Source organism: Peromyscus californicus, unplaced genomic scaffold (genome assembly GCF_007827085.1).
Source record: "Peromyscus californicus insignis strain IS unplaced genomic scaffold, ASM782708v3 Scaffold_11__1_contigs__length_118956290, whole genome shotgun sequence".
In the NCBI taxonomy this organism is placed as follows: domain Eukaryota; kingdom Metazoa; phylum Chordata; class Mammalia; order Rodentia; family Cricetidae; genus Peromyscus; species Peromyscus californicus.
In genome coordinates, this window is record NW_026294402.1 from 112,171,408 (window position 1) to 112,197,861 (window position 26,454).

The following is a 26,454-nucleotide window of genomic DNA, read 5'->3' on the forward strand; positions in this document are numbered from 1 at the left end:
CACAAACAGGAACACACACACAGTTACTACAAATAGGTTCCAAACACACTAAGGGGACTGAGGTGGCAAAAGAAGGAATGTGACAGTAGATTTGGGACAAGGGAGGGGAGGGAGACGGACCCATAGAAGAACAAAGTGAGTTCTGGTCTACTCTAAAGGAGTCGCAGGACTTGCTTCAGCTGAGCTACTCTTTACAAAGCACGAGCCAAAGAAAACTAAATGCTGTGCCATTTTTTCCCAGATGACCATCAGTTGGCCTACCTGCTGTGGGATGTTCTGTATGGCAAATGTGTTGCTCTGATTGGTCAATAAATAAATCACTGATTGGCCATTGGCTAGGCAGGAAGTATAGGCGGGACAAGGAGGAGAATAAAGCTGGGAAGTGGAAGGCTGAGTCAGAGAGACACTGCCAGCCGCCACGATGACAAACAGCATGTGAAGATGCCAGTAAGCCATGAGCCACATGGCAAGGTATAGATTAATAGAAATGGATTAATTTAAGCTGTAAGAACAGTTAGCAAAAAGCCTGCCACGGCCATACAGTTTGTAACCAATATAAGTCTCTGTGTTTACTTGGTCGGGTCTGAGCTGCTGTGGGACTGGCAGGTGAGAGAGATTTGTCCTGACTGTGGGCCAGGCAGGAAAACTCAAGCTACACCTACCAAGAGGCATTTTCTATGCATTGACTGATACCCAAAGCGAAACCTCTGCTTGAGTGTTTTTCACTATACGTTCTTGTTGGTTCAACCAACAGAAGTAAATTTAATTGATAGCAATCAGTATTGTTGAGCATTATAGTGACCGAGGGGCTGTGGAGAGGCTGTTTACATTCTCTTTTCGAAATACACGTTATGTGTATGGATACAGTGTGCAGCACAGTGTTCAGAAATTTGAGGAAGCCTTGGAAATGAGAGGGGAAGCAATTGCTCACAGCCTGCCGTGCTGGTATGTCGCCAGCTTGGTCTCAGATGCATGCCCTGCTGTTAGTCGGGTTTCAGCCTCTGCTCTCTGTCACAGGAAACTACAATTCTGGTCACTCTTGCTAACTCCCCTGTAGTGGCTTCAGTCCATGGGAGGCAGCAGTGGGCGACCACAGGGCATTCTCCCTATGGCTGCCTTCCTGTGCCTGCCCTGGCTCATATTGCCTATGGCTGTATCTCCTGTCAAACAGGCTGCAGGGGTCCCTGGACACAATCCTCCCTCTCTATGCTTCTCCATTCTGGAACTTACTGTCTGTGAACTTCATGCTGGGTGGTCTCTCCATCCTGGTGGCCATCTCCTTCGTGACCAGTACCTGTCACAGTCCCTTCCATTTGAAAGGAAAGAGTGCTGTGTGATTCCCTGACTGGAACTTGACTAATATACACCTAATGTTTTAAAGCATGCTAAAATTGACAGGAAACAAGAGGTATCATTCTCATCCTTTTAGGTGTACAGATCAGTAGCATTAAGTGAATTTACAGTGTGAGGTTACCATTACCACTATCCATCCTGAAACTCTCTTGCAAAAACCAACCTCTGTACCCATTAGCAGCTCCCTGGTGCCTTCATCTCAGCCCAATAAGGGCCACTCAACTTGTTTCTCAATGACCTTGCCTTCTTCAGATATCTTGTATAAGTGGGATCACACAGTACTTATCCTTTGTAAGCTGGTTTCACTTAAAATAGTGTCCCCCAGGGGTCTTCCATATATACATACTTTGTTATAGCATGTATCAGAATTTTATAATATATTACATAATATATGCTATTCATATAGATAGGTTATAGTATGTATCAGAATTTTATAATATATAATTTTAAAATATATTATATAATAATATATATAATGCTATTCAAATAGATATATTTAATATGATACCACATACTTATACATCACAAGCTTTTAATATAATAGTCACATATATTTGTATACACACACACCCTACACCTGGTCTTTGAAAGGACACCTGGGCTCTTCCCACATCTGAGCTATAGTGACTAATGCTGCTATACATGTTGGTGTACAAATGTCTTTTTGAGTTCTTACTTGCAATTCTTTTTTGTATATAACCTGAAGTGAAAATACTGGATGACATGAAGACCTGACATTCCATTTTCCAAGTGGCTACACTACTTTGCATTCCCAACAAGTGTTTGAAAGAGCTCCAATCTTTTCACATTTTGGCCAACACTTATTTCCTGTCTTTTTGCTGCTCAGCATTCCAATGAGGAGTGCAGGGTGCTATTGTGCCTTAGCTCTCCACTTATTTATGCTAGGATGATGGTCTTGGATGATAAAATTGTTCACTCAACCATGCCTCCTAGCCACAAGGTGAGCAGTGAGCGGGATTTCTAGCCATAATGTAGGATTTGCTATATTTCCACAACAAATGTCCTAGTTAGCTTTGATTGTCAACTATAATTTAGAGTCATCTGAGAGGAAAGTCTCAGTTGAGGGATTGCCTAGATCAGACTGGCCTGTGGGCATGTCTATAGGATGCTATCTTGCTTGTCAATTTCTGTGGGAGGGCACAGCCCACTGTGGGCAGCACTCCCATAGGGTCCTGTGCTGTGTAAGACAACTGGTTAGACATGGAGGGGATATATGAGTCAGCCAGCAGGGTTCCTATGGTGTGTACTCTGACTCCACATTCCTCCCTTGAGTTTCTGACCTCCCTTCCTTCCCTTCTGTCTTAGTTAAAGTTTCTATCACTGCGACAAAACACCATGACCAAAAAACAAGTTGAGGAGTAAGGAGTCTGTTTGTCTTACACTTCCAAATCGCTGTTTATCATTGGAGGAAGTCATAATAGGAACTCAACAGGGCAGGAACCTGGAGGCAGGAGCTGATGCAGAGCTATGGAGGGGTGCTGCTTACTGGCTTGCTCCACATGGCTTGCACAGTCTGCTCTCTTACAGAACCCAGGACCACCATCCCAGGGATGGCACCACCCACAAGGGGCTGGGCCTTCCCCCATCAATCACTAATTAAGAAAAAACCTTACAGCTGGATCCTTGGAGTCCTTTTCCTCAATTGAGGTTCTCTCCTTTCATATGACTAGCTTGTGTCAAGCTGGCCTAAGATTAGCCAGCACACCTTCCCTCATTGATGATTGTGATCTGGAAGTGTAAACCAAATAAATGATTTCCTCCCCAGGATGCTTTTGGTCAGTGTTTTACCACGGCCACAGAAAGGAAATCAGAGCAACAGGTGTCAACAGAGACCTCACTAGCACCCAACAGCTGACCCCAGTGAAGGAGCTGGAGAAGATGGACGGTCGTCAGATTCCATTCATCCACTCATGCCTCCCGCCCTGCTCTCTCCTCAGTCTGCTCACCAAATACCCTCTAAGCGATCACCTCTACTTGGGGCAGCTAGGAGAATAATGCCTCCCCTATGTGTTTACTCACATTTCCGATTCTTCCTTTTAAATATTTGATGCTTCACATCTTGCTAGCATGTTTATATAGTTAAAACTTCATCTGCTTTTGTTGACACAGCATCAATAAAAGGAGCTGAACGTGTACATGTGTTGCTTTCCCTGGTGGCTAAGCTTCAGGGGTGGTTAATTAGGAAGGCAAGTCCCGGAAGTCTGCCAGAGAAAGTGAAAATCTTCACTCCACTACCAGGAGATGTGTGACTTTGGAAAGTTCCCTGCATGATTTAACTCCTCTGATCCCCGGTGACACTGCCACTGAAATGGGATGGAAATGTCTGACAGCTATGGGGTGTTGGGGAATCACATGGCAGAAGTAAGTGGAGCTGTTACTAGTCGTGTTTGTAAATATTCTTCAGGTAAAGAGATGATGTATTTATGTTCTAAATCCCAAATTTAACATGTTAACGGATCCACTGTGAAGGATCCACTGAAGCCCGCTTATACCACAGAGGGAGAGATTCCAGTTCAGGCTGTGATCAGAATCCTCAGCACAGATGGCATTCTGGAGGTGCAAACTTGCAATCCCAGCTACCCGGGAAGCAGAGGCAGGAGGATTGCCAGGTTCAAAGCCTGCTTGGACTGCAGAATGAGTTCAAGGTCATCCTGGGTGACTAAGTGGATCCCTGTCTTGAAATAAAAATGACTGAGGGTATAGCTTAGTGGTACGGCAGTTAGTTCCCCCTTGTCCTTCAGCAAATTTTCAACTATACCCTGTCCAACCAATGAGAATCCACTTGTTCTTAAGGGCTGCCGACTAACTTTCCAAACCTCCCTGAGTCACCCCTTTCTCTGGTTCTTCAAACCCACTTCATTAAGAAACCCCTCTCAGCCCTACTTCGGCTCTCTCATTTGGGGTAGTAAGTAAAGCTCCTCCCTCCCATGCTGTTCGGACTATGATGAGGACCAGCTATTGTACACCTGACACATATACTTGCACTAAACTGGTTCATGTGGATGCTGGTGACCTCTTTTTGACAGCAGAGTACGGTGAGTGACACTAATGTAACTTACTGCAAATCACACTTCCCAGGTCCCACGGCTATTACAGTTCAGATGTGGAATGCCCCTGTAGGTTCTTGTATTAGAACATTTCATCCCCAGCTGGTGGTAATGTTTGGAGTGGTTGTAGAAGCACTGGGGTAGGAGCTGCCTGGTGGAGTAGACCATGAGAGACTGGATTTAAGGGCTGTAGCTCAGTTCTTCTTCCATCGAGGTTCCATATGCTGATTGGAAGGCCCAAAGCTTCCTCATGTTCTGCCTCTAGGGCTGCCTCAGCCACCATGATAGATGGTGTTCCCCTAATCATGGGCCCAACAGATCTCTTCTTCAATACATCTCACCTCCATTAAGTTGTTTCTGTAAGGTATTTGGTCACAGTCACCTAAAGTAACTAACATACCACCTAATCACTCAACACGTGTAGATAAAAGGATCTGAGTGTCTGTGGCAGCGGTTCTCAACCTTCCTAAGGCTGCAACCCTTTAATACAGTTCCTCATGTTGTGTGACCCCAACCATAAAATCATTTTCATTGCTACTTCATAACTGTAATTTTGCTACTGTTATGAATTGCAATGTAAATATCTGATATGCTGGATATCTGATATGTGACCCCTAAGAAAGGGTCATTCAACCCCAAAGGGGTCATGACCCACAGGTTGAGAACTGCTAGTCTGTGGGCAGAATGTCCACCCTGAATGCCAGCTCTAGAACTGAGTCCACTCTGAAACACTTTCTATCTTTCTTGCCATTTTTATAGAATTACCAACAAACAAATATCCACTTGGGATTTTACACTCAAAAGATGCTATTTTGGTATCAAGCTGTATGTCTTGTAACAATTCCCATGAATATGGAGATTGTAGTAAATGGGACAGTCAGATCTTTCCACACTCAAGAATTAACCACATTTGGAGGAGACACTGAGCCACAGTACGAGGTGGCAGAATCCATAGTTGGAACCCAGAGACATGAAAGAGGAACTAAGAAGGAAATGTAAGGTCAGTTCAAAGCTGGAAGAAGAAACAAGGACAAGTTACTTTTTTTTCCAGTAAAGATACTTTAGTCTCTAAGTGATGAAACTAACTTAAACTGTTTCAACAAGGAAAATGTATAAATGTATTGATTGGTATAGCAGAGCTCTGGAAAGGTAATACGGTTTCTGCAGTAGTGTGTAGTGGGCTCTGACGACCCACTTGTATTCTTTTGGACCTGTCTATCATTCTCCACTGTGTGGTCCTTTAGTCAGGTTGCTCTCACACTTATGAACTAAATTAGTCATCCATGCTCTTGTTAACTAATCACCCGAGGCTGGGGGAATGCTACAGTCTGAGGACACAAGCCAATCATGTCCTGCCCCTGGATAAGGTGGAGTGGTTCAGTGCCAGCAGAGAGAGGGTCTCATACGAGTGGAGTTTGCCTTAGATGGTGATTATATCCTTCCTGTGCTTCAGGTACCTAAGAATAACTCTTTAGGAAGCCTTTGCGACAGTCACTTCCTGGTTTTAATTATTAAGAAAAGTGCACGGATGAGTATAACATGTGACAGCTTATGACAGCAAATCACCACTCCAGGATAAGAACAAGAGGCATTCAGGGTTGTTGTTTTCTTCCCCCCTCCCTTCAAGCAACAAATGGACTATTTTGTAAATGTCTGCTCTTAAAGACCAAATAGAACACCAAACATTTCATTAAATAAAATAGCTCATTTCCTAAGAACTGCACTGTGTACAGTGACAAGATGTTCTGGTACTGACTGATTCCTTTGATAGGAACAAGAAGTTACACACTGACATTGAATAGGGAGAGAGATAAGGGTCATAGCCCTTGAGAGAATGCATTGTATAACTTATCAAGACCACGGTGCAAATACCATGTGTTTTGTTGTTGTTTGTCTCAAGAACTTCTCTCTGGAAACATCAGTTAGTAAATACAATACTGTAAGTACTCAGGAGGTGTTCACTAGATTCACTTACAGAACAACTGGTTAAGTAGTGTGCAAGCAGGGATGGCAGTTTAGCAGCCACAGTACAGGCTCCTCAGCATTCTCCATGCCCAAGAATACAGATGGCATCCAAGACTGTGAGGCAGGAAGGTCAGTCCATAACTGGGGTGGTGTGAAACAGGAACACCTCTCAATCGATGACTGACTAAATATCTAGACAGTGAGGTCTCTATCATGGTGTCTCACAGAGGTCCCAGTACTGAGCTGTGTCCCATAGCACTAACTTGCTATACAAGCCTTACTTTTCCTTCTCTCTCTTTCCCACTGTCCTGGATGTGGTTTTTGGGATTCTCTCCTGATCACCCACACTTAGCTTGTACGGTTGCCTCGCAACCTCATGACCAGCTTCTGGAGAACAGCACCCTCCTGGTAGCATGCTCCTTCCCTTCCTGGTGAGGGACTGTGAATACTTTGGAGATAGGGTATTCCCTTTCCAGTTGCTGTGATAAAATACCCCGACAATACAAAGAATATGCACTAATAAAAAAACTTACAATTTCAAAAAAACAAAATACCCCAACAAAAGGCAACACAAGACAGAGACTGTTTATTTCAGCTCACAGTGCAAGGTCACAGTCCATCATGACAGGGAAGTCAATACCTGAATCACACCCACAAGCAGGGATCGGAGCAATGGATGCTTGTGCTCAGCTTGCTCCCTCTTTTTATACAGTCTAGGACTACAGCCCACTGAATGGTGCTACCATTTTTAGTGTTGATCTTCCCGTCTCAATTAACCCAATCAGTACAGCCCCTCACAGGCATGTCTAGAGAATTGTCTCACAGGAGATTGTCGAGATGTCCATCAACACTAACCATCCCATTTGATAACCTGAGTCCCTGGATCTGAAGCATTCCTGGGATAGGCCAAACATGGCAATCTCGCTTTCAGTGTTTCCTGTCATGCTTTAGCTGTGTGGAAGTGATATGGTCACTGTCAACAGTTTAACATAAACAAAAAGCTGATGAAAAAGGCTGTTTTATACTCATAAAAATGACAGATGCCAGCGTTCTTTTTCTGCATTGAATATGATCATGGTGTCTGGAACGTCAGCAAAGGTATCCACAGCAAAGGCTGTTGGTGCTAAAATCGCCGACCCATTGAGCCAATGAGAACAATGGCCCTCCTCTGATATTGCTTCTTATGGGAGATTTTTTAGTCATTTTTTCCTTTTCATAACTTTTTATTAATTCTTTGTGAATTTCACATCATGCATCCCAATCCTACTCATTTCCTAGTCCTTCCACATCTGCCCTCCACCCTTGTAACCTCCTCACAAAAAAATAAATAATTAAATTAAAAAATAAATCTTGCTATGGAAGCTACAGTAGGCCATTGGGTATGTCACACAGTGTATCTTTTTGCCCAAATGGCTTTACTTGTAAATATTCATTGCTATGGCCTGGTTCGAGACCTCCGGCTTCTGCTACATCAATACTGGACCCTCACCGAGATCCTCTTGGATATCCTGTTGTTGCTGACATGTCATGGAGATCCCACAGCTTTGGCTCTGCAGGACTGGCCCCTTCGTGAGCTCCAGCAGCTCCTAGGTGGGGTAAATGTTGGGGTGGGCCAACTCAAAACCCTGGATCTGGGCCTGGGTATAGGTGAATTTGTCAGCTGCCAGCTCTCCCATACCCACACCACCAGGGCCAGCTTCCTGGCTGCCCAGGCAAGGGGAAGGGTTGGGGTCAGCTCAGCATGGCACAGTCATCAACATGTCCTCAGAGGGCAGCCTAGACCATGGACATCCATATGGTGTCAATACAGGCCACAGACATTGACACAAACCGGTGCTGTGGTAGAGCCACTGACCCAGACATGGCGCTCGGCGGCAGCACAGGCCCAGACATCACCCCGGGCTCAGATGGCAGTGCAGGCCTCTCTCCATAGTGCACAAACATCTCTGCTTCTCTTTCTCTCCCATCTCTGCACCACATACTTGCTCATCACAGTGGTACCCTCTGGCTGTCTTTTGCCCCAGCCCATGCCAGTGTGGCACCGGAACAGGCCAGCACTCTCCAAGACAGTTTTTATTTTATTCAGACTTGTGTTGCATACATCTAGCACTATGTAAGGTTTGAAAGAGATTGTTTTTTAAAAGGAACAACTCATGACTGCTACACTAGGGAGTGAAAACTCATTTATAAGATAATTAGAACCATTTTTATCAACTCTAAGTGAATAGATATCATATATTCAGGCATAGGTTGAATAATGAGTGCAAGATTACTGTGGCTTTAGTGTGAAATGTCCCCTGCGGGCTCATGCATTTGTACAGTTGGTCCCCAACTTGGTGGTACTATTTGGGAAGGTTCTGTAACCCTTGGGAGGAGAGCCTACCAGTAGGAAGTGGGTTTCTGGAGGATGGGAGTTAACTGTTATGGTCCAGCACTGCCCTCAGGCCAGGCTTCCCTGCTTCCTGGTTAGCACCATGTAAAAAGCCACATCACAAGCTCTTGGCACTGTGGACCGAGCCAGTTCGAGTGTCTTGCCTTTCCCATCACAGTAGACTGTATTCCCATAACCACCAGGCCAAACAAGTTCTTGTTCCCTGGAGTTGTTTCTGTGAGATATCTGATCTGTGTGACCAGCAAAGTAAGGAATACAGAAAACTGTTGCCAAGAAGGGGGTCCTTGTGCTGACGAAGGGCCTTTGGAACTTGTAGAGAAATGTGAAAGAACTTGGATCTTCAGGCTAGCAAGACCCAAGAATGCTGAAAGTGGAGCTTACTGCGTCATTTCTGGAGAGAGTTTGGAATGCTGGGCTGCAATGGAAAGTTGAACAGTGAAGTCCGGCCCATGAGGTTACAGAGGGAACGAGAACAAAGACCGAGAACTGGACTAAAGGCTATGAACGTCACACTACAGCAAAGAACCTAGTACACGTCCTGAAAATATGGAGGCTGAATTCAAAACTAATGGACTAATTTATTTGGCAAGGGAAACTTAAATACAGCACAGCATCCAGCCTGTGGCATGCTTACAGCCCATGAGTTTTTTATAGGGAGAATTCTGATTAAAAAGTGGAGTACAGAGGTATAAAAGTGTGTGATTTTGCTAAGAAGTGGAAGGGAGCACATGTAAACTCACAGAGTGGATGCAGACAAAGGCAGCATCCAAAAAGCACCTGGAACTGTTAAGGAGATCAATGCATCACTGAACGTTGTGTGAACTAGGGCAACAAGCACGGTGGGTGACCTGAGGGCAAGACCCCACCGATCACAGGCTCTGAGGCGATCTGATCCAAAAACACTGGAGTAGGGGTCTGGGGAGGGTTCCCCAGGTCCACGTTCAGCCACACAGGTGCTTAGCTGCAAACAAAGGGAACAGGCTGCATCTCAAGCCAGCAGCAGAACTTCACAGCAGCATCCACGTGGTGCTGGTTTAACAGACACGTGGAACGTAAGAGTAATCGGCTTGCACCAAGGTTCTAGACAGGCACTGAAGCCAGGCAATGAACAGCAGGCCGAGAGCTGCAGAGAGGCCCCAGGGAGCCTCTGCGGGAATCCAAAGATGCAATGGGGACCACAAACCTGAAGCAGCAGAGAACGTGGAACAGCACCCAGGCATGGAGGAAAACTAGCCCAGGAGAAGAAACGGTGCAGGGCGGGGCTACTCAAGGCCTCTGGAGCTTAGCCAGCGCAACCAGGAACCCTCGGTGCTGGGCCTGGAGCAACAGGCTAGCATTTGCCCTGTTGGATTTTATCTCGCTTTAGCCATGTATTCCTCTGCGGTTCTGTTTCCCGCTTTGGGGCAGGAATGTTTGTTTACTATGTGCCATTGTATACTGAAGGCATGTGCTCCCCACCCCCGATCCCCCATTTTATAGGGGTCACAGTTAAGAGACTGCCTTGAGTCTCACATGAGATTTTAGACTTTGGCCTTTGAAATAGTGTTGAGATTGTTAAGACTATGGAGACTTTTGTAGCTTTGAGATGAATGTATTTTGCATTATGAGAAGGCCACGTGTGTGGAAGGCCCAGGGGAGGAACACTGTAATGTGAGTCATAAATGGCCATCATAGGTTCATGTATTTGAACACTTGGTTCCTAGAACAGAGCACTGCTTTAGGAGGCTGTGGAGCCTTTAGGAGGTAGAATCTAATCAGAGGAAGTGATCTTCTGGTCACCATCACATGATGGGTCCTGCAACAAGCCAGTCCCAGGGGCTGTGCCTTTCCTGACATGGTGGACCACACCCCCTCAAACCACAAGCCAAGGTAAATCCTTCTTCCTTAAGTTGCTTTTGCCACAGCAATGAGAAATGCAGTTAGGAGAGACAGTCAAGTACTGTGGGGGGTGTGAAAGAGGGGGCTCCTCCAGTCTTTTCAACCTTAACTTTCTGACATTTTCTTCCTATAGAGAAGTAAAATCATCCGAGTAGCAGGTAGCAGCTATTCCAGCAGTAATTTCACTGAGATTCATAGATGAAGAGAAGATGGAAATGGGCCTTGGGCAGACTGAATATGTTGAAATAAAAGGCATCGTACCTGTGTATGGAATGGGACCCTGTGATGCAGAAAGACAACGCACAGTTCTTCCTCTCTGAACACGGAGGGCCTCGTGCCCCCAAATTAAGGGGGACTGCAGCTGTAGACTGTGGGTTTGATTTAGGTTGAACATAGACACCCACATAGGGCTGTTCTAGAAGAGCAACCTAGAGTAACTGCTCTGACCGATGCCACTGAGCCTGCTTTAAAACCCTTTAGGAGTCTCAAAATCAGCTCAATGGGTAATGACAAAGTGTTAACTTTGGTGACACTACTCGCTAAGGATGAGCCTGGGTGTGTGTGTCAAATGGCACACTGAAGAGGAAGTGGAAGAGACTGATGTGGCAGACACTAGACCCCTGAGAACAGCCTGTTGTTACTGCTTGGCAGCGCCTAATTCATTAACTATTCCTGAGCAAAACACTGTGAACCTTATTCATGTCTTTTTAATGAAGAAACCAAAAGAGGATCAAGGGATGAGCTAAAGGAAACAATAAATCATTTTAGTCCTGAGATAAACAAATGTTATCACCAGTCAGAGTGACACTGTTCTGCAGCATGGAAAACCATATACTCCCCACACCTCTAATCAGGACCATCTACTGTGTTCATCACAATTAAAAAGCAGGAACAAAAAACTACCAACATCTATATTTTACAAAGGGGCATGGCCTGTTACCCCATGGAAGCCTCACTAAAGGCCCAGAAGTTGGGAAATTCCCGAATAAAGGCCTCACTCTTTCACAAACTAAGAGTCTGAGAACCACCCAAATCAAATGACTGGCCAAAGCCTACTTTTAAGCAAGCTCTTACTCTCTGGTATTCCACTGTCCCGTGTAGAACTGAGGTACAAGAAATCAGTCTGGTGGCCAACTCTGGTTAGTGTTCACTTACTCAGTGATCAATTACTTACTCAGGGATGCCCACACCAAGGCTCTGTGCTCTATGCTGTGATCCTTAGAAAAGGAAAGGCTCTTACCTCCAGGGGCTTGTGGTGACCAGGGGACAGCTGGAACTGGGTCCTAGCTTGTGGGGCATTTACCCACCAACCCCACAGCTCCCCAGAGTTTTCTTGAGTGCGAGCAGCAGGAAATATTAGATAGGAGGATTTATATTGCGGAGAATAAACAGACAGAAAATAAAAGGATAGCCTCGAGAGGACCTGGAACCTTTTCCAATGGGTCCTGACTATCTCTGCCCCAGGGTACTTATAGAGACACCAAGGGGTGGAGCAAAAGACCTCCCCCCAGCACAGCCAAGTGCAGACCATCTCAGACACCTGCACTCAGGCCCGTGGTCCTAATCAGCCTCTCTATACGGACCTGCTGGGTAAAGCCACGAGGAACCTGAAAATGGGCTCCCACGCTAGCTTTACTTCACTACTCATCTTTTGGGCCCTGTCTTTCTCTTTTGTGGGATTGCTTTCTTTTCATCAGACTGGCTCCATATCACTTAACTAAATCAGTTACACAGCCCACTGTGAACTGATCATCACTGCTCAAAACACCACAATTTTATTGACAAATCCATCATGGAATAATGGGTGATGGTTTTCCTACTGAGTTCAGGATTTAATTTCACTTTTAAAAAGTTTACTACATTCATATCTAGGCAAAATACATTCCCTAAAATACATTTTTATCTGCCATAGTTTTTAAAAGTGGATCAAAAGGGGTAAGGTGATTCAAAGAAATGAACAAAAGGGGCTAGTGAGAGAGGCCTACGAACCAACCCAGAAGCTCAGCAACCATTTTGTCCAATAGAACTTTCAAGTACAGGGGAAATGAAACTATGCTCTTCCATTTGGTACCCATATATTTGTCATTTGAAATGTGGCTAGTCTGCCTGAAAAACAAAATTTCCCATTTTGTTCCATTTTCATAACTTAGCAGCCACATGGACCTGGTGGCTCTCACACTGAAAGATATTTTGTATGGAAGGTCAGGGTGAGCCATGGCTTCTATTTGTACAGAGGTGCAAATACATTTTCTAAGCAGCCAGTACTTCAATTCCTTCTGCGAAGAGAAGTATCATTCTTGGAAGACCACCGAGGTGAGCTGGTGCAGCAAAGAGCGAGGCTTCTGAGAACAGATGTCAGGCTACCACTCCAGGGCTCTGAAGCCAAGCACAGCCGACCTTCGGATGATAGAACTCTCCCTCAGTGTTGCATGTTTAGCACCATTCTGGATCATTAAAAGAGACTTGTGTGAGCCAGGCACCACAAACCCACCTGCAATCCCAGCACCCCAGCAGACAGAGGCAGAAGGAGCAGGAGTTCAGGGTCTTCTTCAGCTACGCATCATGTTTGAGGCCAGTCTAAGCTACGTGAGACCCTGTGTCAAATAAAACAATGAAAAACAAAACACACAAACACCCGATTAGAAGTGAAACAGGAAGAGACTTGTGGGGACGCAGAAAGCAGAGAAAGGAAGGAGCAGAACCTGAGCTAGGCTCTGCTCTGTGCTTGTCCTAGGTAAATAACAAATGCTAATCCCAGGGTACTCAGCACTGGAGAGCTTAAAGCCAGGACAGCTACCTCTTTCCCTCAGTTATTTTCAACCCATGACGTAAAAAAATCCTTTTCATTACCCACCTAATAAAATAACTCTGCTCTGCAAATGTTTCTGTGTACAAATTCTGGTTGAAATAAAGAACCAAAGACTCAAGGCTTCCAGAGTGAGATGGTGTCATGAGAAGATTCGGGACCACAAAAAATAGACTTCATTCACAGAGTAGGGGCTGCATAGAGATTGGAAGGGTCTCAGAAAGCACAGAGCTGGTGATAGGCCATATAAAAATCTGGAAGAGCAGAAAGCCAACATAGGAAAAAGGAGTGAGTTGTATGGAATTCCATTCATGGCTTCCAGCTGGAGAGAGAAGAATCAGAAGCCACATCCAAAAGGTAAGGCAGATGCCCTGGTGAAGAGATCCAGACAGCCCAACCTTCAGAACAAGCCCACAGTTCTCTCTAACAATGAGTCCACTTGACAATCTTGGTAAGACAATGACTTTACCAGTGGAATGGGTCAGCAGTAGTGAGAAGGTTCATTTCGTCACTCCCAATGGTACCACCAAGAAAGAGAACCTATTGTTCAAGACAGAGCTACCCTGTGGGCTCACAATTAAGGAGCCTGGAGGTCAGCCAGCCTGGAGAGACAACTGCAGGACAGTGGTAGAGAGCAAGAGAACCCTACACCAACACACTGAAAAGTTCAAGTGGCAAGATGCTCAGTTCAGGCAATAAAGATATCCTAGACTTAGCTCCAACCTTGGTGGCAAGGAGTCTATTACCCAAGTGTAGTTGATATATTGTGCACCCTAATAAAGCTTTCCTGGGGATCAGGGAACAGACCAACCCCTAGATTAGACATAGAGGCCAGACAGTGGTGGCATACACGCCTTTAATCCTATCACTTGGGAGGCAGAGATCTATCCGGATCTCTGTGAGCTCAAGGCCACACTGGGAACAGAGCCAGGTGTGTGGCACACACCTTTAATCCCAGCACTTGAGATCTCATGTCTTTGCTGGGAAAAGACACACGCCTTTAATCCCAGGAAGTGATGTCAGGAAGCAGAAAGGTATATAAGGAGTGAGGACCAGTAACTAGAAGCTTTTAAGCAGTTCAGCTAAGACCCTTCTGGGTGAGGACTCAGAAGCTTTCAGTCTGAAGAACCAGAATCAGCTGAGGAGTTGGCAAGGTGAGGTTGGTTGTGGCTTGTTCTGTTTCTCTGATCTTTCAGCATTCACCCCAATATCTGGCTCCATGGTTTTTTTTTTATATTAATAAGGTCTTTTTGCAATTCGTGTGACCTTTTAAGATATGAGTTACACCCAAGCTTGATGTCAGAGGATGGCACAGTCTCCACAGACACCTCTGATGCAAGATTCTCTGCTGGCTGCACTGGGAACTCTGAAGCACCTACAGAGTACTTGATTTCCACAGCCTCAAGCTTCGAGCAGGGTGCTTAGTGTTTAGTGGGCTTTGAAAACAGTGTAACCACTAGCCCCTCTATATATAGATCTCAGCACTAGATGTTCACTCCTCCCCCACTCCAGACACATTCAGGATGATCCCTGGCTATAAAATTAATCACTTCATAAGGTATGAATTTTGGAGTCTTGGGAGCATGGGCAAACTTGCACTGACCATAGTCTGCAAAGCTAAGTGTGGCCAGTAGAGGCTCCTGGTGCACAAAGACAGCTCTGTCAGACATCTGGTACTTGTCCAGTCAAGACTCAGCACCAGCCTAAACGACAGAAAAAACAGAGTCCTCAAGTTCAACTGCCGTCAGCCCTGCCTCCACCCGACGCCTCCATTTTATCGGCAATCACGGCACCCTTGATACACTCTGCACTTCCTAACCACTCTTTCTTTCCTTTTACTAAAAGTTACTAAGATTATCACTGTATCTTATTGTTTAAAAGCTTTTGTTTTTATTTTTATTCCTCTCCCAACATTTATTTTAGGCATTTTTTTTTCTTCATTGGGCAGTCAGATGTCTTTAAAACCATGTTCTGTTCCCTCCCTCTTCATAGAACTCCTCTCCATCTGTCACCTTTTCTTATTTTCATTTATAAACCTCCCTTCTTTCATTTTCTCCTTTCTCTACCCTTTGCTTCACCTATACAGTATTTTTACATGTTTACCAGAGTTTGAGTGTGGCCCTAAACATTCATGTGTTACAGACTTTAGTCTTCATTTGGTAGCTTTGGGAAGTGAGGCCTAGTGGAGGAGATAAGATCATAGGGCAAGGAGTGTCCCCATGAGTAACTTAATGCCTATATCATAGGAATGAGTTCAGTCTTGTGGGAGTTTGGCTCTGTGCTGGCTGGATTTATATCAACTTGACACAAGCTAAAGTCATATGAGAGGAGGGAAGCTCAATTAAGAAAATGCCTCCTTAAGACTGGGCTATAGGTGGGTCTGTAGAGCATTTTCTTTCTTAATTAGCAATTGATGGGGGAGGGCCCAGCCCATTTTGGGTGGTGCCATCACTGGGCTGGTGGTTCTGGGTTCCATGAGAAAGGAGGATGAACAAGCCATGAGGAGCAAGCCAGTAAGCAGCACTCCTCCATGGCGTCTGCACCAGCTCCTGTCTCGAGCTTCCTGCCCTGTTTGAGTGCCTGTCCTGACTTCCTTCAGTGATGAACAGCAATGCTGAAGTGTAAGACAAAGAAGCCCTTTCCTCCCCAACTTGCTCTTTTGGTCCTGGTGCTTTGTTGCAGCGATAGAATTCCTAATAAAGGGACTCTAGCCAGCCCGAGTCTGGCAAACACGGCTCTGACAGAACTTGCCCTTCTCCCATTCCCTCTTCCTTGCTAAAAACCATTAGATTACATTCCTGAAGCTAGCCACCAAGGACTATTCCCTTATTTGGCCACTTCCTCTTCTTGAGGCTGACTACCAAGGTCCAGCTAACCAAGTATTGAAGTCCAGCAATCAAAATCCCCCTTTTGGCTGCCCTAATTAATCTGTCCAATCAAAATTAAACACCTCATCCTAAGACAGGGTTTCCCCTTTACCTTTATAAACTGCCATTTGCGTATGGGCCATGTCTGTCTCTTCTCTAACTAGAAGCAGTCCTTTGTCCTCTGGGGCAAACACCCCAGCCCCTTCTCCCTGGTCCCTTCCCCTTCTCCCTCACCTCTGTCTCCTGTCTTTGTCTCTTATTCCCTGCTATCTGTCCCTCTGGGGCAAAGAGATCTCCTTTGTGCTGAGAACTTGGCCTTGGGGGTCCTGAGCCGATACCAGCCTTTTCACTAACTAAGACAGGCTCCTTGCTCTCGTCTGTCTTTTGTGTGTGCCCACTTGCTCGTCTGCTTTCGTGTATAAGTGAAGCAACATGAAGTCCTTCCCAGAGGCGAGAAAATACCAATGCTGGCCTCTTGGACTTCCTAGCCTTGAGAACCATGAGCCACAACAAACCTCTTTCTTTGTAAATGATTTCACCTCAGGTGTTCTGTTATAGTAACATAGAATAAACTGAGAGAGACCTCATATACCTGTGAGAGGATACAGATTCACAGGAAGGGGGTTGGAAGGCCAAGGTCAGTTACAGGGCTGACGACAGGTACAAGTAGCCAGCTGGATGATCAGGACCCAAGCATTTGTTGGCGCTCTGAGGACCAATGCTGGCTGGTAACCAGAATTTAAAGTTGCAGGGCCCCTAATGGTCCATGAACAGGTCATTAAGGGGGAAACTGGGGCAGTCCAACTAACGGGGCCACTGTCTCTCACCACTGCTCTGTCTTCAATGATTGTTATCTTTGCAATATGAATTGAGTTACACCGGAGTTGAAAGACAGCTCAGTGGGTCAAGGCACTTGCTGCCAAGCCTGATGACCTGAATTCAGTCCCCAGGACCCACACAGCAGAAGCAGAAAATCAACTCCTGAAAATTATCATCTGACCTCTGCATACACACACACACACACACACACACACACACACACACACACACACACACACTAATCTAAAATAAATAATTCTGTTTCAATGCTTTAATCAAACCACAACAAATTTAACTGATAGTCACACGTTGGTTTTTATCAGTAAATGTTCACACAATAATATTTATGAGCATAAAAACTTGCTGCCTATAATAAATAATAGAGAAATAGAGTCTATCATCCAGATTGATGTTAAGTCTAGCTAAGCATACAGGGAGATCACTGTGTGATATTAAGTGGACTGAGCAGTGTCGCTCCCAAACTCAAGGCCCAGCCTGCATTAGCTGCTTTCCTTGCTGCTGTGATCGAATGCCTGCAGGAGCAACTGTAGGGAGGAAAGACGCAGTCTATCATGGTAGAGAAGATGTGTCAGCTGGGCAGGATGGCTGGACCCGAGGCTGCAAGTGTGCATGCAGTGTGCCTACTCACATCACCACAGAGAGAGCTGGGGCCAGAGGAGATCCCATCAGTTGGGCCTCGTCTATAAAAACAATTCCAGAACTTCCCAAAACAACATGACCAGCTGGGGATGGAGTATTCACATGCATGAGCCTGTGATGGATGCTCCTTCTGGAAGCCATAGCAAAGCCCCGACCTCTAAGATAGTTCATGGATAAAGTGACTGAGTTGAGTAGGGTGATGAAGGTGAGGGCCTAATTCAGTCCTCAACCTCTGATATGACTGTGTTTGGGGATAAAGTGACTGAGTTGAGCGTGGTCAGGAAGGTGAGGGCCTAACATGGCATGAGTGGACTTTTCTAGGTGGAGAAAGACACAGAAATGTGTGCAGAGAAAAGCCCTGTAGCAAAAATCTTAAAGGGTCTTATTAATAAAAAACCCAGGATCCAGATATTGGGGTGAATACTGAAAGATCAGAGAAACAGAACAGGCCACAGCTAACTTCACCTCTCCAATTCCTGAGCTGATCTTGTTTTCTCAAGCTGGAAGCCTCTGAGTCCTCATCTGAATGGATCTCAGTTGTACTGATATTAAAAGCCAAAAGCTTAACAGGACTCTAGTTCCTGGTCCTCATGCCTTATATACCTTTCTGCTTCCTGCCATCACTTCCTGGGATTAAAGGCATGAGTCACCATGCCTGCCTGCTTCCAGCGTGGCTTTGAAATCACAGAGATCCAGATGGATCTCTGCCTTCGGAATGTTAGGATTAAAGGTATATGTGCCACCATTTTCTGGCCTCTATATCTAGAGGCTATTCTGTTCTCTGACCCCAGGTAAGTTTATTAGGGTGCACATTAGGTAAGGTTATTGGGGAACACAATATTACCATAAAACCAAAATGAGGGTGCAGAGAGATCTGCCAGCCAAAGACAGAGGGTGTGGGGAAGCTGCCCACTCCTCGATCTTGGACTTCAGGCTTCACTACTGTAAGAATGCAAAGTTCTAATAGATAAGCCTCACACTCTGTAGGGTTTTGTTTAAGGGAACCCTAGAAAATGAATATAAATATAAGAGAACCCGTGTGTGTGTGTGTGTGTGTGTGTGTGTGTGTGTGTGTGTGTGTATGTGCACATGAAAATGTGAATGCTTGTACCAATGACCCCCTTTTTAATATTTCTCACAAAGCCCTGCACACACTGTTTTACTTTGCTAAGGCTTGGGCCCTGACTAATGTAACTATTGGGAGATGGTGGAATGTTTAGAAAGTGGGACACAGTAGAACCAAGTTGGCAGTTGAGGGATACCATTAATGGGGATGCTGGCACCCCTTTCCCTTCCTCTCTCTTTGTCTACCAGCTTCCATGGGGTGAGTGGCTTCCTCCTCCATGTACTCCCTGCCTGCCAGGAAATGCTTTCTGGCCACAGGTCCAAAGACAATAGAGCCAGGGCACCACAGAGTTGACCTTTGAAACCAGGGGCCAGTGCCAGTCTTCTCTCCTTCTCACTCATTATTTTAGGAATTTAGCACAGCAATGGAAATCATCCCCCCCCCTCTTTCTTGCATATACAGAGAAACTGAAAGACAGAAAGATGTATATAGAGAGAAACTGAAACACAGAAAGATGTATAGAGAGAAATTCCTAGAAGCAAATACACCAAAACCTTATTGCATTTATGGATGATTTTAGTTTTCTTCCTACATTATTCTTTTCTGTGAGTTATTTATATTGTAATAAATTTAAATTGTTTAATATGATTATACACTCATTTATGAAGGTTAGTGAGTTTGTTTGTTTGTTGTTTGTTGGTGTGAGTTTTGCCTTATTATATAGGACATCCAAACAAAGATTCCTTGCTAAAACCCCTATTCATGTATTAGAGATATGAGGTGAAATTGTACTTGTTCATCTGCCTTTTAAACAAGGCGGAAGAGTTCTGCTTGGATGGCCCAGATGGTCTCCAGTTCCTGCCCTCAGTGATGACTGAAAATGGGTCCAAGAAGGTCCCACTTTGTCACAATGAGGCTTGATGCTTAAGAAGCTCAGCCTCCTGCACACACACACACACACACACACACACACACACACACACACACACACACCTGGCTATGCCTTCACTACCTACAAGCCAGTAAACCATGAGGTTCCAGAGCTCAGGCAAGTACAAACCTCACTGTCCCAAGGGATCATGTGGGGTCACCTTGGTACTTCATTTGAAGGAAACAGAATGTAAGGGCACTCTGGCCAGTCTCTTGTTTTTTCTCTACTTTTTTTTTGATCTCTTCTGGGATCCTAAAGTTCTACTTGTTTCATTAAATATGAACATAAGTCTGATGACTGCCATGCTTGTGAGTAGACATGGAGCAGCAGTCATCTTGGAAGGCTTAAGTGATGTGAACAGGGCATTGCCAACAGAAAACTGTCATGTCAGCTGGGTATGTGGGAAACCCAGACATGTGAGGTGTTCAGAAACGAGAAGAGAAGAAATTGACAGTCAACACACAGATTGATCTGAAAGATTCAAGCCTGATCTCCCTCCCCTCCCCACCTATGAATTTCTGAGAGGGAAGGGGTAAGGGCAGGTAGATGGCCTGGAGTTGCTGCTGCCCATCATGCTGTGATAGCTGAGCATTAGCTTGATCTGGAAATGTAATTCCTGTATGCTGTGGTTCTCTGACAATGAGCTTCTCATCTAATTCCAGTTTCTGTGTACAGAACCAGCTCAGTTCACACCCAGTGAGCTTGAATAGAATGTAGCTGGCACCATCACCCAAGCCATTTTTGTCCTCATACCGAAAGTTCCAATTGTGGCTATCTAATCAGTCTTCTGACCATCTACATCATTCCCCAGAATGACCCAGATAATCTGATCAGCCACAGGGTAGCCCAGTCACAGTTCACATCAGACCATCTGGTGACTCTGTCTCTTCCAAGGGTAGCCCAGGAAGACCATCTGCTTTAATGCTCTCTATGTCCTGCCCAGAGAGGTGAGAGCTGAAGTCTGCCACACACTCACAAGCCATTCTCCTTGTACCTCTGCATGAACCACGGAGAGTCTGAGACGCACTGTAGTTCAGCTGCTCTCAAACTGGCAGAATCTGCTTTGCATTCTCAGTGAATGAGTCAGAATACTCCAAATGCAAATTAAACTTTATGGGTACCATAACCTTGGCCATTTATTGCAGCTGATCCTGTAATTGCCTGATGTTGCAAAATACGGTCAAGGCTCCTCTGGCTCCTCCTCTTCTTCAACTATTACATATCCAGCTGCCATGTTGATTAAGCCCCCTTCCTGTTTCCTTGAACTACTTCTTTGGCTAATGCTTTCAGTGAAAGCCCCTGTACACATAAGCAATCACAATCAGTTTCAGCAAGAGATGGGCAGGAAAACTGAAAGCCACCATCCATCAGTACACCAAGTCCAGACAGTAACTGAGAAAGAAGTGGAATTAGCATGCCCAGGGAATAGGCTTACATAAAATTATAAGGAATTAGAAAAAATAGGTCAGGTAAAGACAAGTGGTGATTACAAAATCTATAGAGATCAAATTATTCAGTTGTAATGAAAAATGAAATTTGTAAGAAAGGTGGGCCTGGAAACATAAATATTAAGGGAGGCAGACACAAACTGAGACAGGGATAAACAAGACAAAAACCACATGTTCACCCTCATAAGTGGCTCTTGGCTTATAATGGAAACACATTTGCTTGTAAACAATTTTAAGTGTAGATATGGTATAACATTTAACAAGGAGACCAAGAGAGGGGAACAGAATGTAGCCAAAAGGACACATAAGTCATGAAAAAGGATGTAAAGCTAAGATTTCCTACTTAGAACTCTGTCATAGTTTTTGTTTGTTTGTTTTGTCTTGTTTTCTTATGGTGGATGAGAATTTAACTTCTGGACATTAAAGCAGCAAGGGCCAGTTTTGCATCCACAAGAATCCAGTATGTGTTATTCTTCCAGCGGTGACGGTGGAGGTTGGGCCTTTTTTCTCTTTCTGTTGACCATTAGTATGCTAGGAATGAGAAACCACTGGTCACTAAATGCATTTTTTTTATATTGGCCCATTCAGAAAAATTGGCTTTTTAAAAAATATTTTTGGAGGGAGGAGTTTTGTAACCCTGAAAATTTTTTTCAGGTTTTTGTAAAACCTGAAAATTTTCCATTTTTGTAACCTATTTAAAAATTATATTATAGTGTTATTTAATTTGTAAAATATTCTCAATATATAAAATAAAATGTTTGTAATTTTATAAGAAAATGAATTTAAATATTATAAAAGAAATCTTGTTTAAAACTTGAAAAATAATAACCTTGAAAAATAATGACCGTGTTAGGGTCAGGGATCATCAGGACCTCCATAACTCAGCCCTAGAACTGGAGAGAGATGCTGGGTCCTCTGGCCAGGAGAACTGGCCCTGCCCGTGATTTGCAGTGGAATGTTCATCCCTGAAGAACACTGTCCAGCAAATAAAGTGTCAAGGGACAGCAGCTTCCCCTCCCTCCTTGTGATGATAAAGGAACACAGGAGGTAGCTTAGAAGCTCAACTGGCAAGAGGAAGTAGGTGGTGTTGTCATGACATCGGGGAATCTGGACCTCCCCAAGGAAGGAAACAAGCTGTGGCCTAAGTGAATGAGGCTTGGGTAAGGTTTGAAGAAGGGTGGGCTAGGGGTGGGGCTTGCTTTGCAAACTTGAGGACACTGAGTTTGAGGTTCAGAACCTGCTCTAGGAAGAAGCCACCTTTGGTGCTGGGCTCATCCCAGGGCTGGGCTCAGTGGGTAGCTAGCCTGAACTACTCTGTGATCCATGCCAGTGAAAGTCTGTCTCAAATAAATACAAATAAAAATAAATTAAAATGTAAAAATTAAGAAGGTGGGTGGCATCTAAGGAACAACACTCAAAGCTGTCTTCTGGATCCTCTGTATACACACACAGAAGATGTAGAAGCTGAATAAAAACTAAACTCTTAACTACATGGTCCAAGGTACCCTAGATCAGAGGAAACCTGTTGCTCCTCCCATTGTCCCAGCAAGCCACACCCCAGTTCTCCAGAGATACACTCATGAGCCTTTGGCCCTTTCAGGTTAATATTGCATGCTAATTGCTCTACAGGTGTATAACCCTGGGGGAAAGAACTTGGTTGAATTACAGGTTCCACCTTTAGTTTGGTTCTCTTTCTTCTTTTAAGAGGAGCAATGTGGTGCCCTGCACACTCAGAGACTTCCTCTGCCAACTACCCTTATTTGTTGCCTTTCAATTATGTTTTCATAAAATACTACGATGTTGACATAATTCAACTGAGTTCTTTCCTCCTTTGTAAGAAAGGCGGCCTTTCTGATAGACCCCCTAAGATGCCCCTCGCTATGGACCAGGAGTGCCTCAGACTGGCTGTTTCCCCACATTGCAGTCCATCCAGCATTCTGTTACAAGCAGTTAGATAATCTCTAAGGAGGAAATGACTTCCTACAGCTGCCACCAGAGCCCCCTTCCCACCCCTATCTTGATAATTTAGGCTTTTTCTAGCATGTGGAATTGCAGAACACGGAGAATCGCACAAGGTTTTATAAAAGTAGCTTGGAAGTTACTACTATCACAACAAGGTATCCTGCTGAGCACAGTGTAGCTGTGCCAGGCTCTACCCAGGACCTGTTTCCAAAGAGATTTGTCATAGCAACATCCCACTTCTCTAGCAACATCTTTATTGCATCTTAATTTGTTTGCATTGCTGTAACAAAATTAAGAAGACTGGGCAGTGTAGAACAAAGAGAAACTCATTTTCTCATGGTTCTGATGATCGAGAAGTCCAAGATCATGGTCCTGGTAGGGCTAGTGTCCCACACTGTGGTTGCATTCCCCAAAGGAATGAACACCATGTCTTCATGGGTAGTGGGAACTGAAAGAAAATGAACTCTCTGTTCCCTCCAGCTCTACCATAACGTAGTAATGCAAGACCTCCACTCAATACCAGCATAAGGGTGTGTGTGTGTGTGTGTCCCCGCATCGTTGTGCAGTGTGATTTATTTAGGCCAAATTAAAGGTGACAGAAACGATTGTGTGTAAATCTGTGCCTAGGCTTCAGGAAAACACAAATGCTTCTACTCGCTCTTTTGTATGTCTCTGGCTTTGCCACGAGAATGGTATGCTTGCCTGTATCCTCTGTCCCACGATAGCAGACTATGCCTAGATCAGAGTACACCCAACAAAAGAGGCAGAGTGATTCCAAAGGGGGCCAGACAATCCACAAATAAACGCATCACAGTAATAGATGCCTCTTGTTTTAGCCCCTGAGGTTTGGGATGACTTGTTACTCAGCAGAGTCTGACAGACACAAAGCAAAGAGTCAAATCCTCAGAATTTAAGATTGTGGCTCATGTTCAGATTCCTGTAACTTTCAATAACTCCAAATTACTGCACCTCTGTCCATCCAAATCCCGAGACAAATGGCTGGATGGAGCAGTGTCTCAGGGGACTTAAATCTCTTGGTGCTCAAGGCAGAAAGCTTCCAAGAGGATAGCTGCTACCACTGGACCATCTGTCTAGGACATAGACGGGGAGCAACTCCATAGTAAACCTGCACCTCTTTGTACTACTGGGTATTAAACACATTACTTGGCACCAAACGTGATATCAGCAACCCAGAAGATGAGGTGATAATTAAACGAAGGTGCTGTCCTCGTGGCTGCTTTCATTTCACCACTGATGAAATCCTTTGTGATGTACTCCCCACTCAGCACAGCTGTCATCAGTGGTGGCCTCTGGAGATGACGTCCTCACTAAAGGCTGCCTCTCTGCACAAGCATGGTGTGCTACATGGGGGTTCCCCATGGGGTCCTCCAGGTGCTTTCAAAATACGGACAAACCATATCCCGAGTCCTCTTCGTCCCCACTTTTGTTTACCCTTTCTGAGAATTTAATAACTAGAATGACTTCCCTTCAGGAAAGGGTCTGTGGTGATTATCTCCTGCTTTCGCTGCTACTGTGAGGTCTTGAAATAATACCTGAAAATAGCTTTCATAGTGCTTCGAGGGAATTAACCACTCCATCATTGGGCGGTCACTGTCTTCTGTTTGTAAAGATGAGCTCATTTTGGCTCTTTGGATGCCTGAGGTGATGGTATTTTTAAAATATATGTATTTATATTGTGTATGCTGTGTGTAGGGGGTGCTGGTACATGTGGATGTCAGAGGGTAATTTGTAGAAGTCAGTTCTTTCCTGTCAGTAGATTCCTGAGTTTTAACACACAATGTCAGACCCAGTGGTCTTTACACACTGAACCATCTCGTCAGCACACTTTCTTTTTAAAAATATTTATTTATTTTGGAGTATGTGTATGTGGTACGCACGCATGTGTGCGTGTGTGTGTGTGTGTGTGTGTGTGTGTGTGTGTGTGTGTGTGCACGCATATGTGTATATAAGGGTGTGGGTGTACCATATCACACACGTGAAGGTCAGAGAACAATCTTGGGTGTCAGTCCTCACTTTCCACCTCACTCAAGGCAGGACCTGTCTTGGGCATGCAGCAGGCCAGCTGGTCCATGAGTGTCCAGGAGATTCTTCTGTACCCAGCTCTCATTTCTCCGGTGGAGAGCTGGGACTGTACACATGCACCATGTGTACAATAATCCTGCCACCTGGTTAAACTAGAGGAAAGAACCACACTGAGCTTCTGGGGCACTGCAGCTGCTCCATCAGAGTTCTGCCAGTCCCAGGTTTGCTGTGTGTCTGTGTGTCTGCCCTTTCTTCATTTCCTCTCTGCCCCAGTCAGGTCGATCCCTGAAGTCATGCAGGACACAGCAGGACATAATATTAAACCAGCTCCTTGTGACTTACTGTTATACCCATAGATCAATGCATCTCTCAACCCTTATCTGAGAAGCTTCTATTTCCAGTAGATTGTGACTAACACGGTGACACATAACTACCCAGGGTACAGAGGACAAGTGTGATGGTAAGAATAAGAATGGCCCCCATTGGCACATATATTTGAGTGCTTATTTACCAGGCAGTGGAACTGTTTGAAAGGATTGGAAGAATTAGGAGATGTGTTCTTTTGGGAGTAGGTGTGGTATTTTTGGAGGAAGTGTGTTACTGGAGATGGGTTTTGAGGTTTCAAAAGCCCAAATCAAGAGGTGGGAGCTGACTCTAAGGGGACAGTGTTCCGTAGACACAGCGGGGCAGCGACACGTGAGTTCACCGTGCTTGTGACAGCATGTAGAAAACCTGTGCAATCCTAAGCTGGATCAAATCCCAACCTCGACGTAGAGCCAGGCACACACCACCCCTAGCTGTGGAACTTTTACCAACTGTTGGCTGCTGGGAGAAGGAGAGGCCATTTTTTTTTTCTGAGAGTGCAGCCTCTGGTAAGTCAACCACTAGCCATTAGAAGACCACACATCCAAGAATATTTGGGCAGCACAAACTGTCTTGAAGGTTTTGAAAAAAAAGCACACAAGTTGGGTTGGTAGGAAGGGGGACAGATGTGGGAAGAACTGAGGAAGGAGTGTGAATATGATTAAAACGGGCTGTATAAAACTCTCAAAGAACTAACTTTTAAAATGGAAAAAATACCTTATGTAATAAACTGAGCCCAGATTATTTTGTCTGTATTTGTATGCTTCCTTTTCAACATTTGCAGTCTAATGCACACATCTGCAGTATGCAACATGCTTCAAGGCATTCACATA

General features: G+C 44.8%; 1 protein-coding gene across 9 annotated transcripts in view; it reads right to left on the reverse strand.

Moving 5' to 3' along the window:
* Rbms3 (RNA binding motif single stranded interacting protein 3) overlaps positions 1 to 26,454 on the reverse strand; it is a 1,493,133-nt gene that overhangs the window by 1,357,772 nt on the left and 108,907 nt on the right. The gene's annotated exons all lie outside the window — the stretch shown is intronic.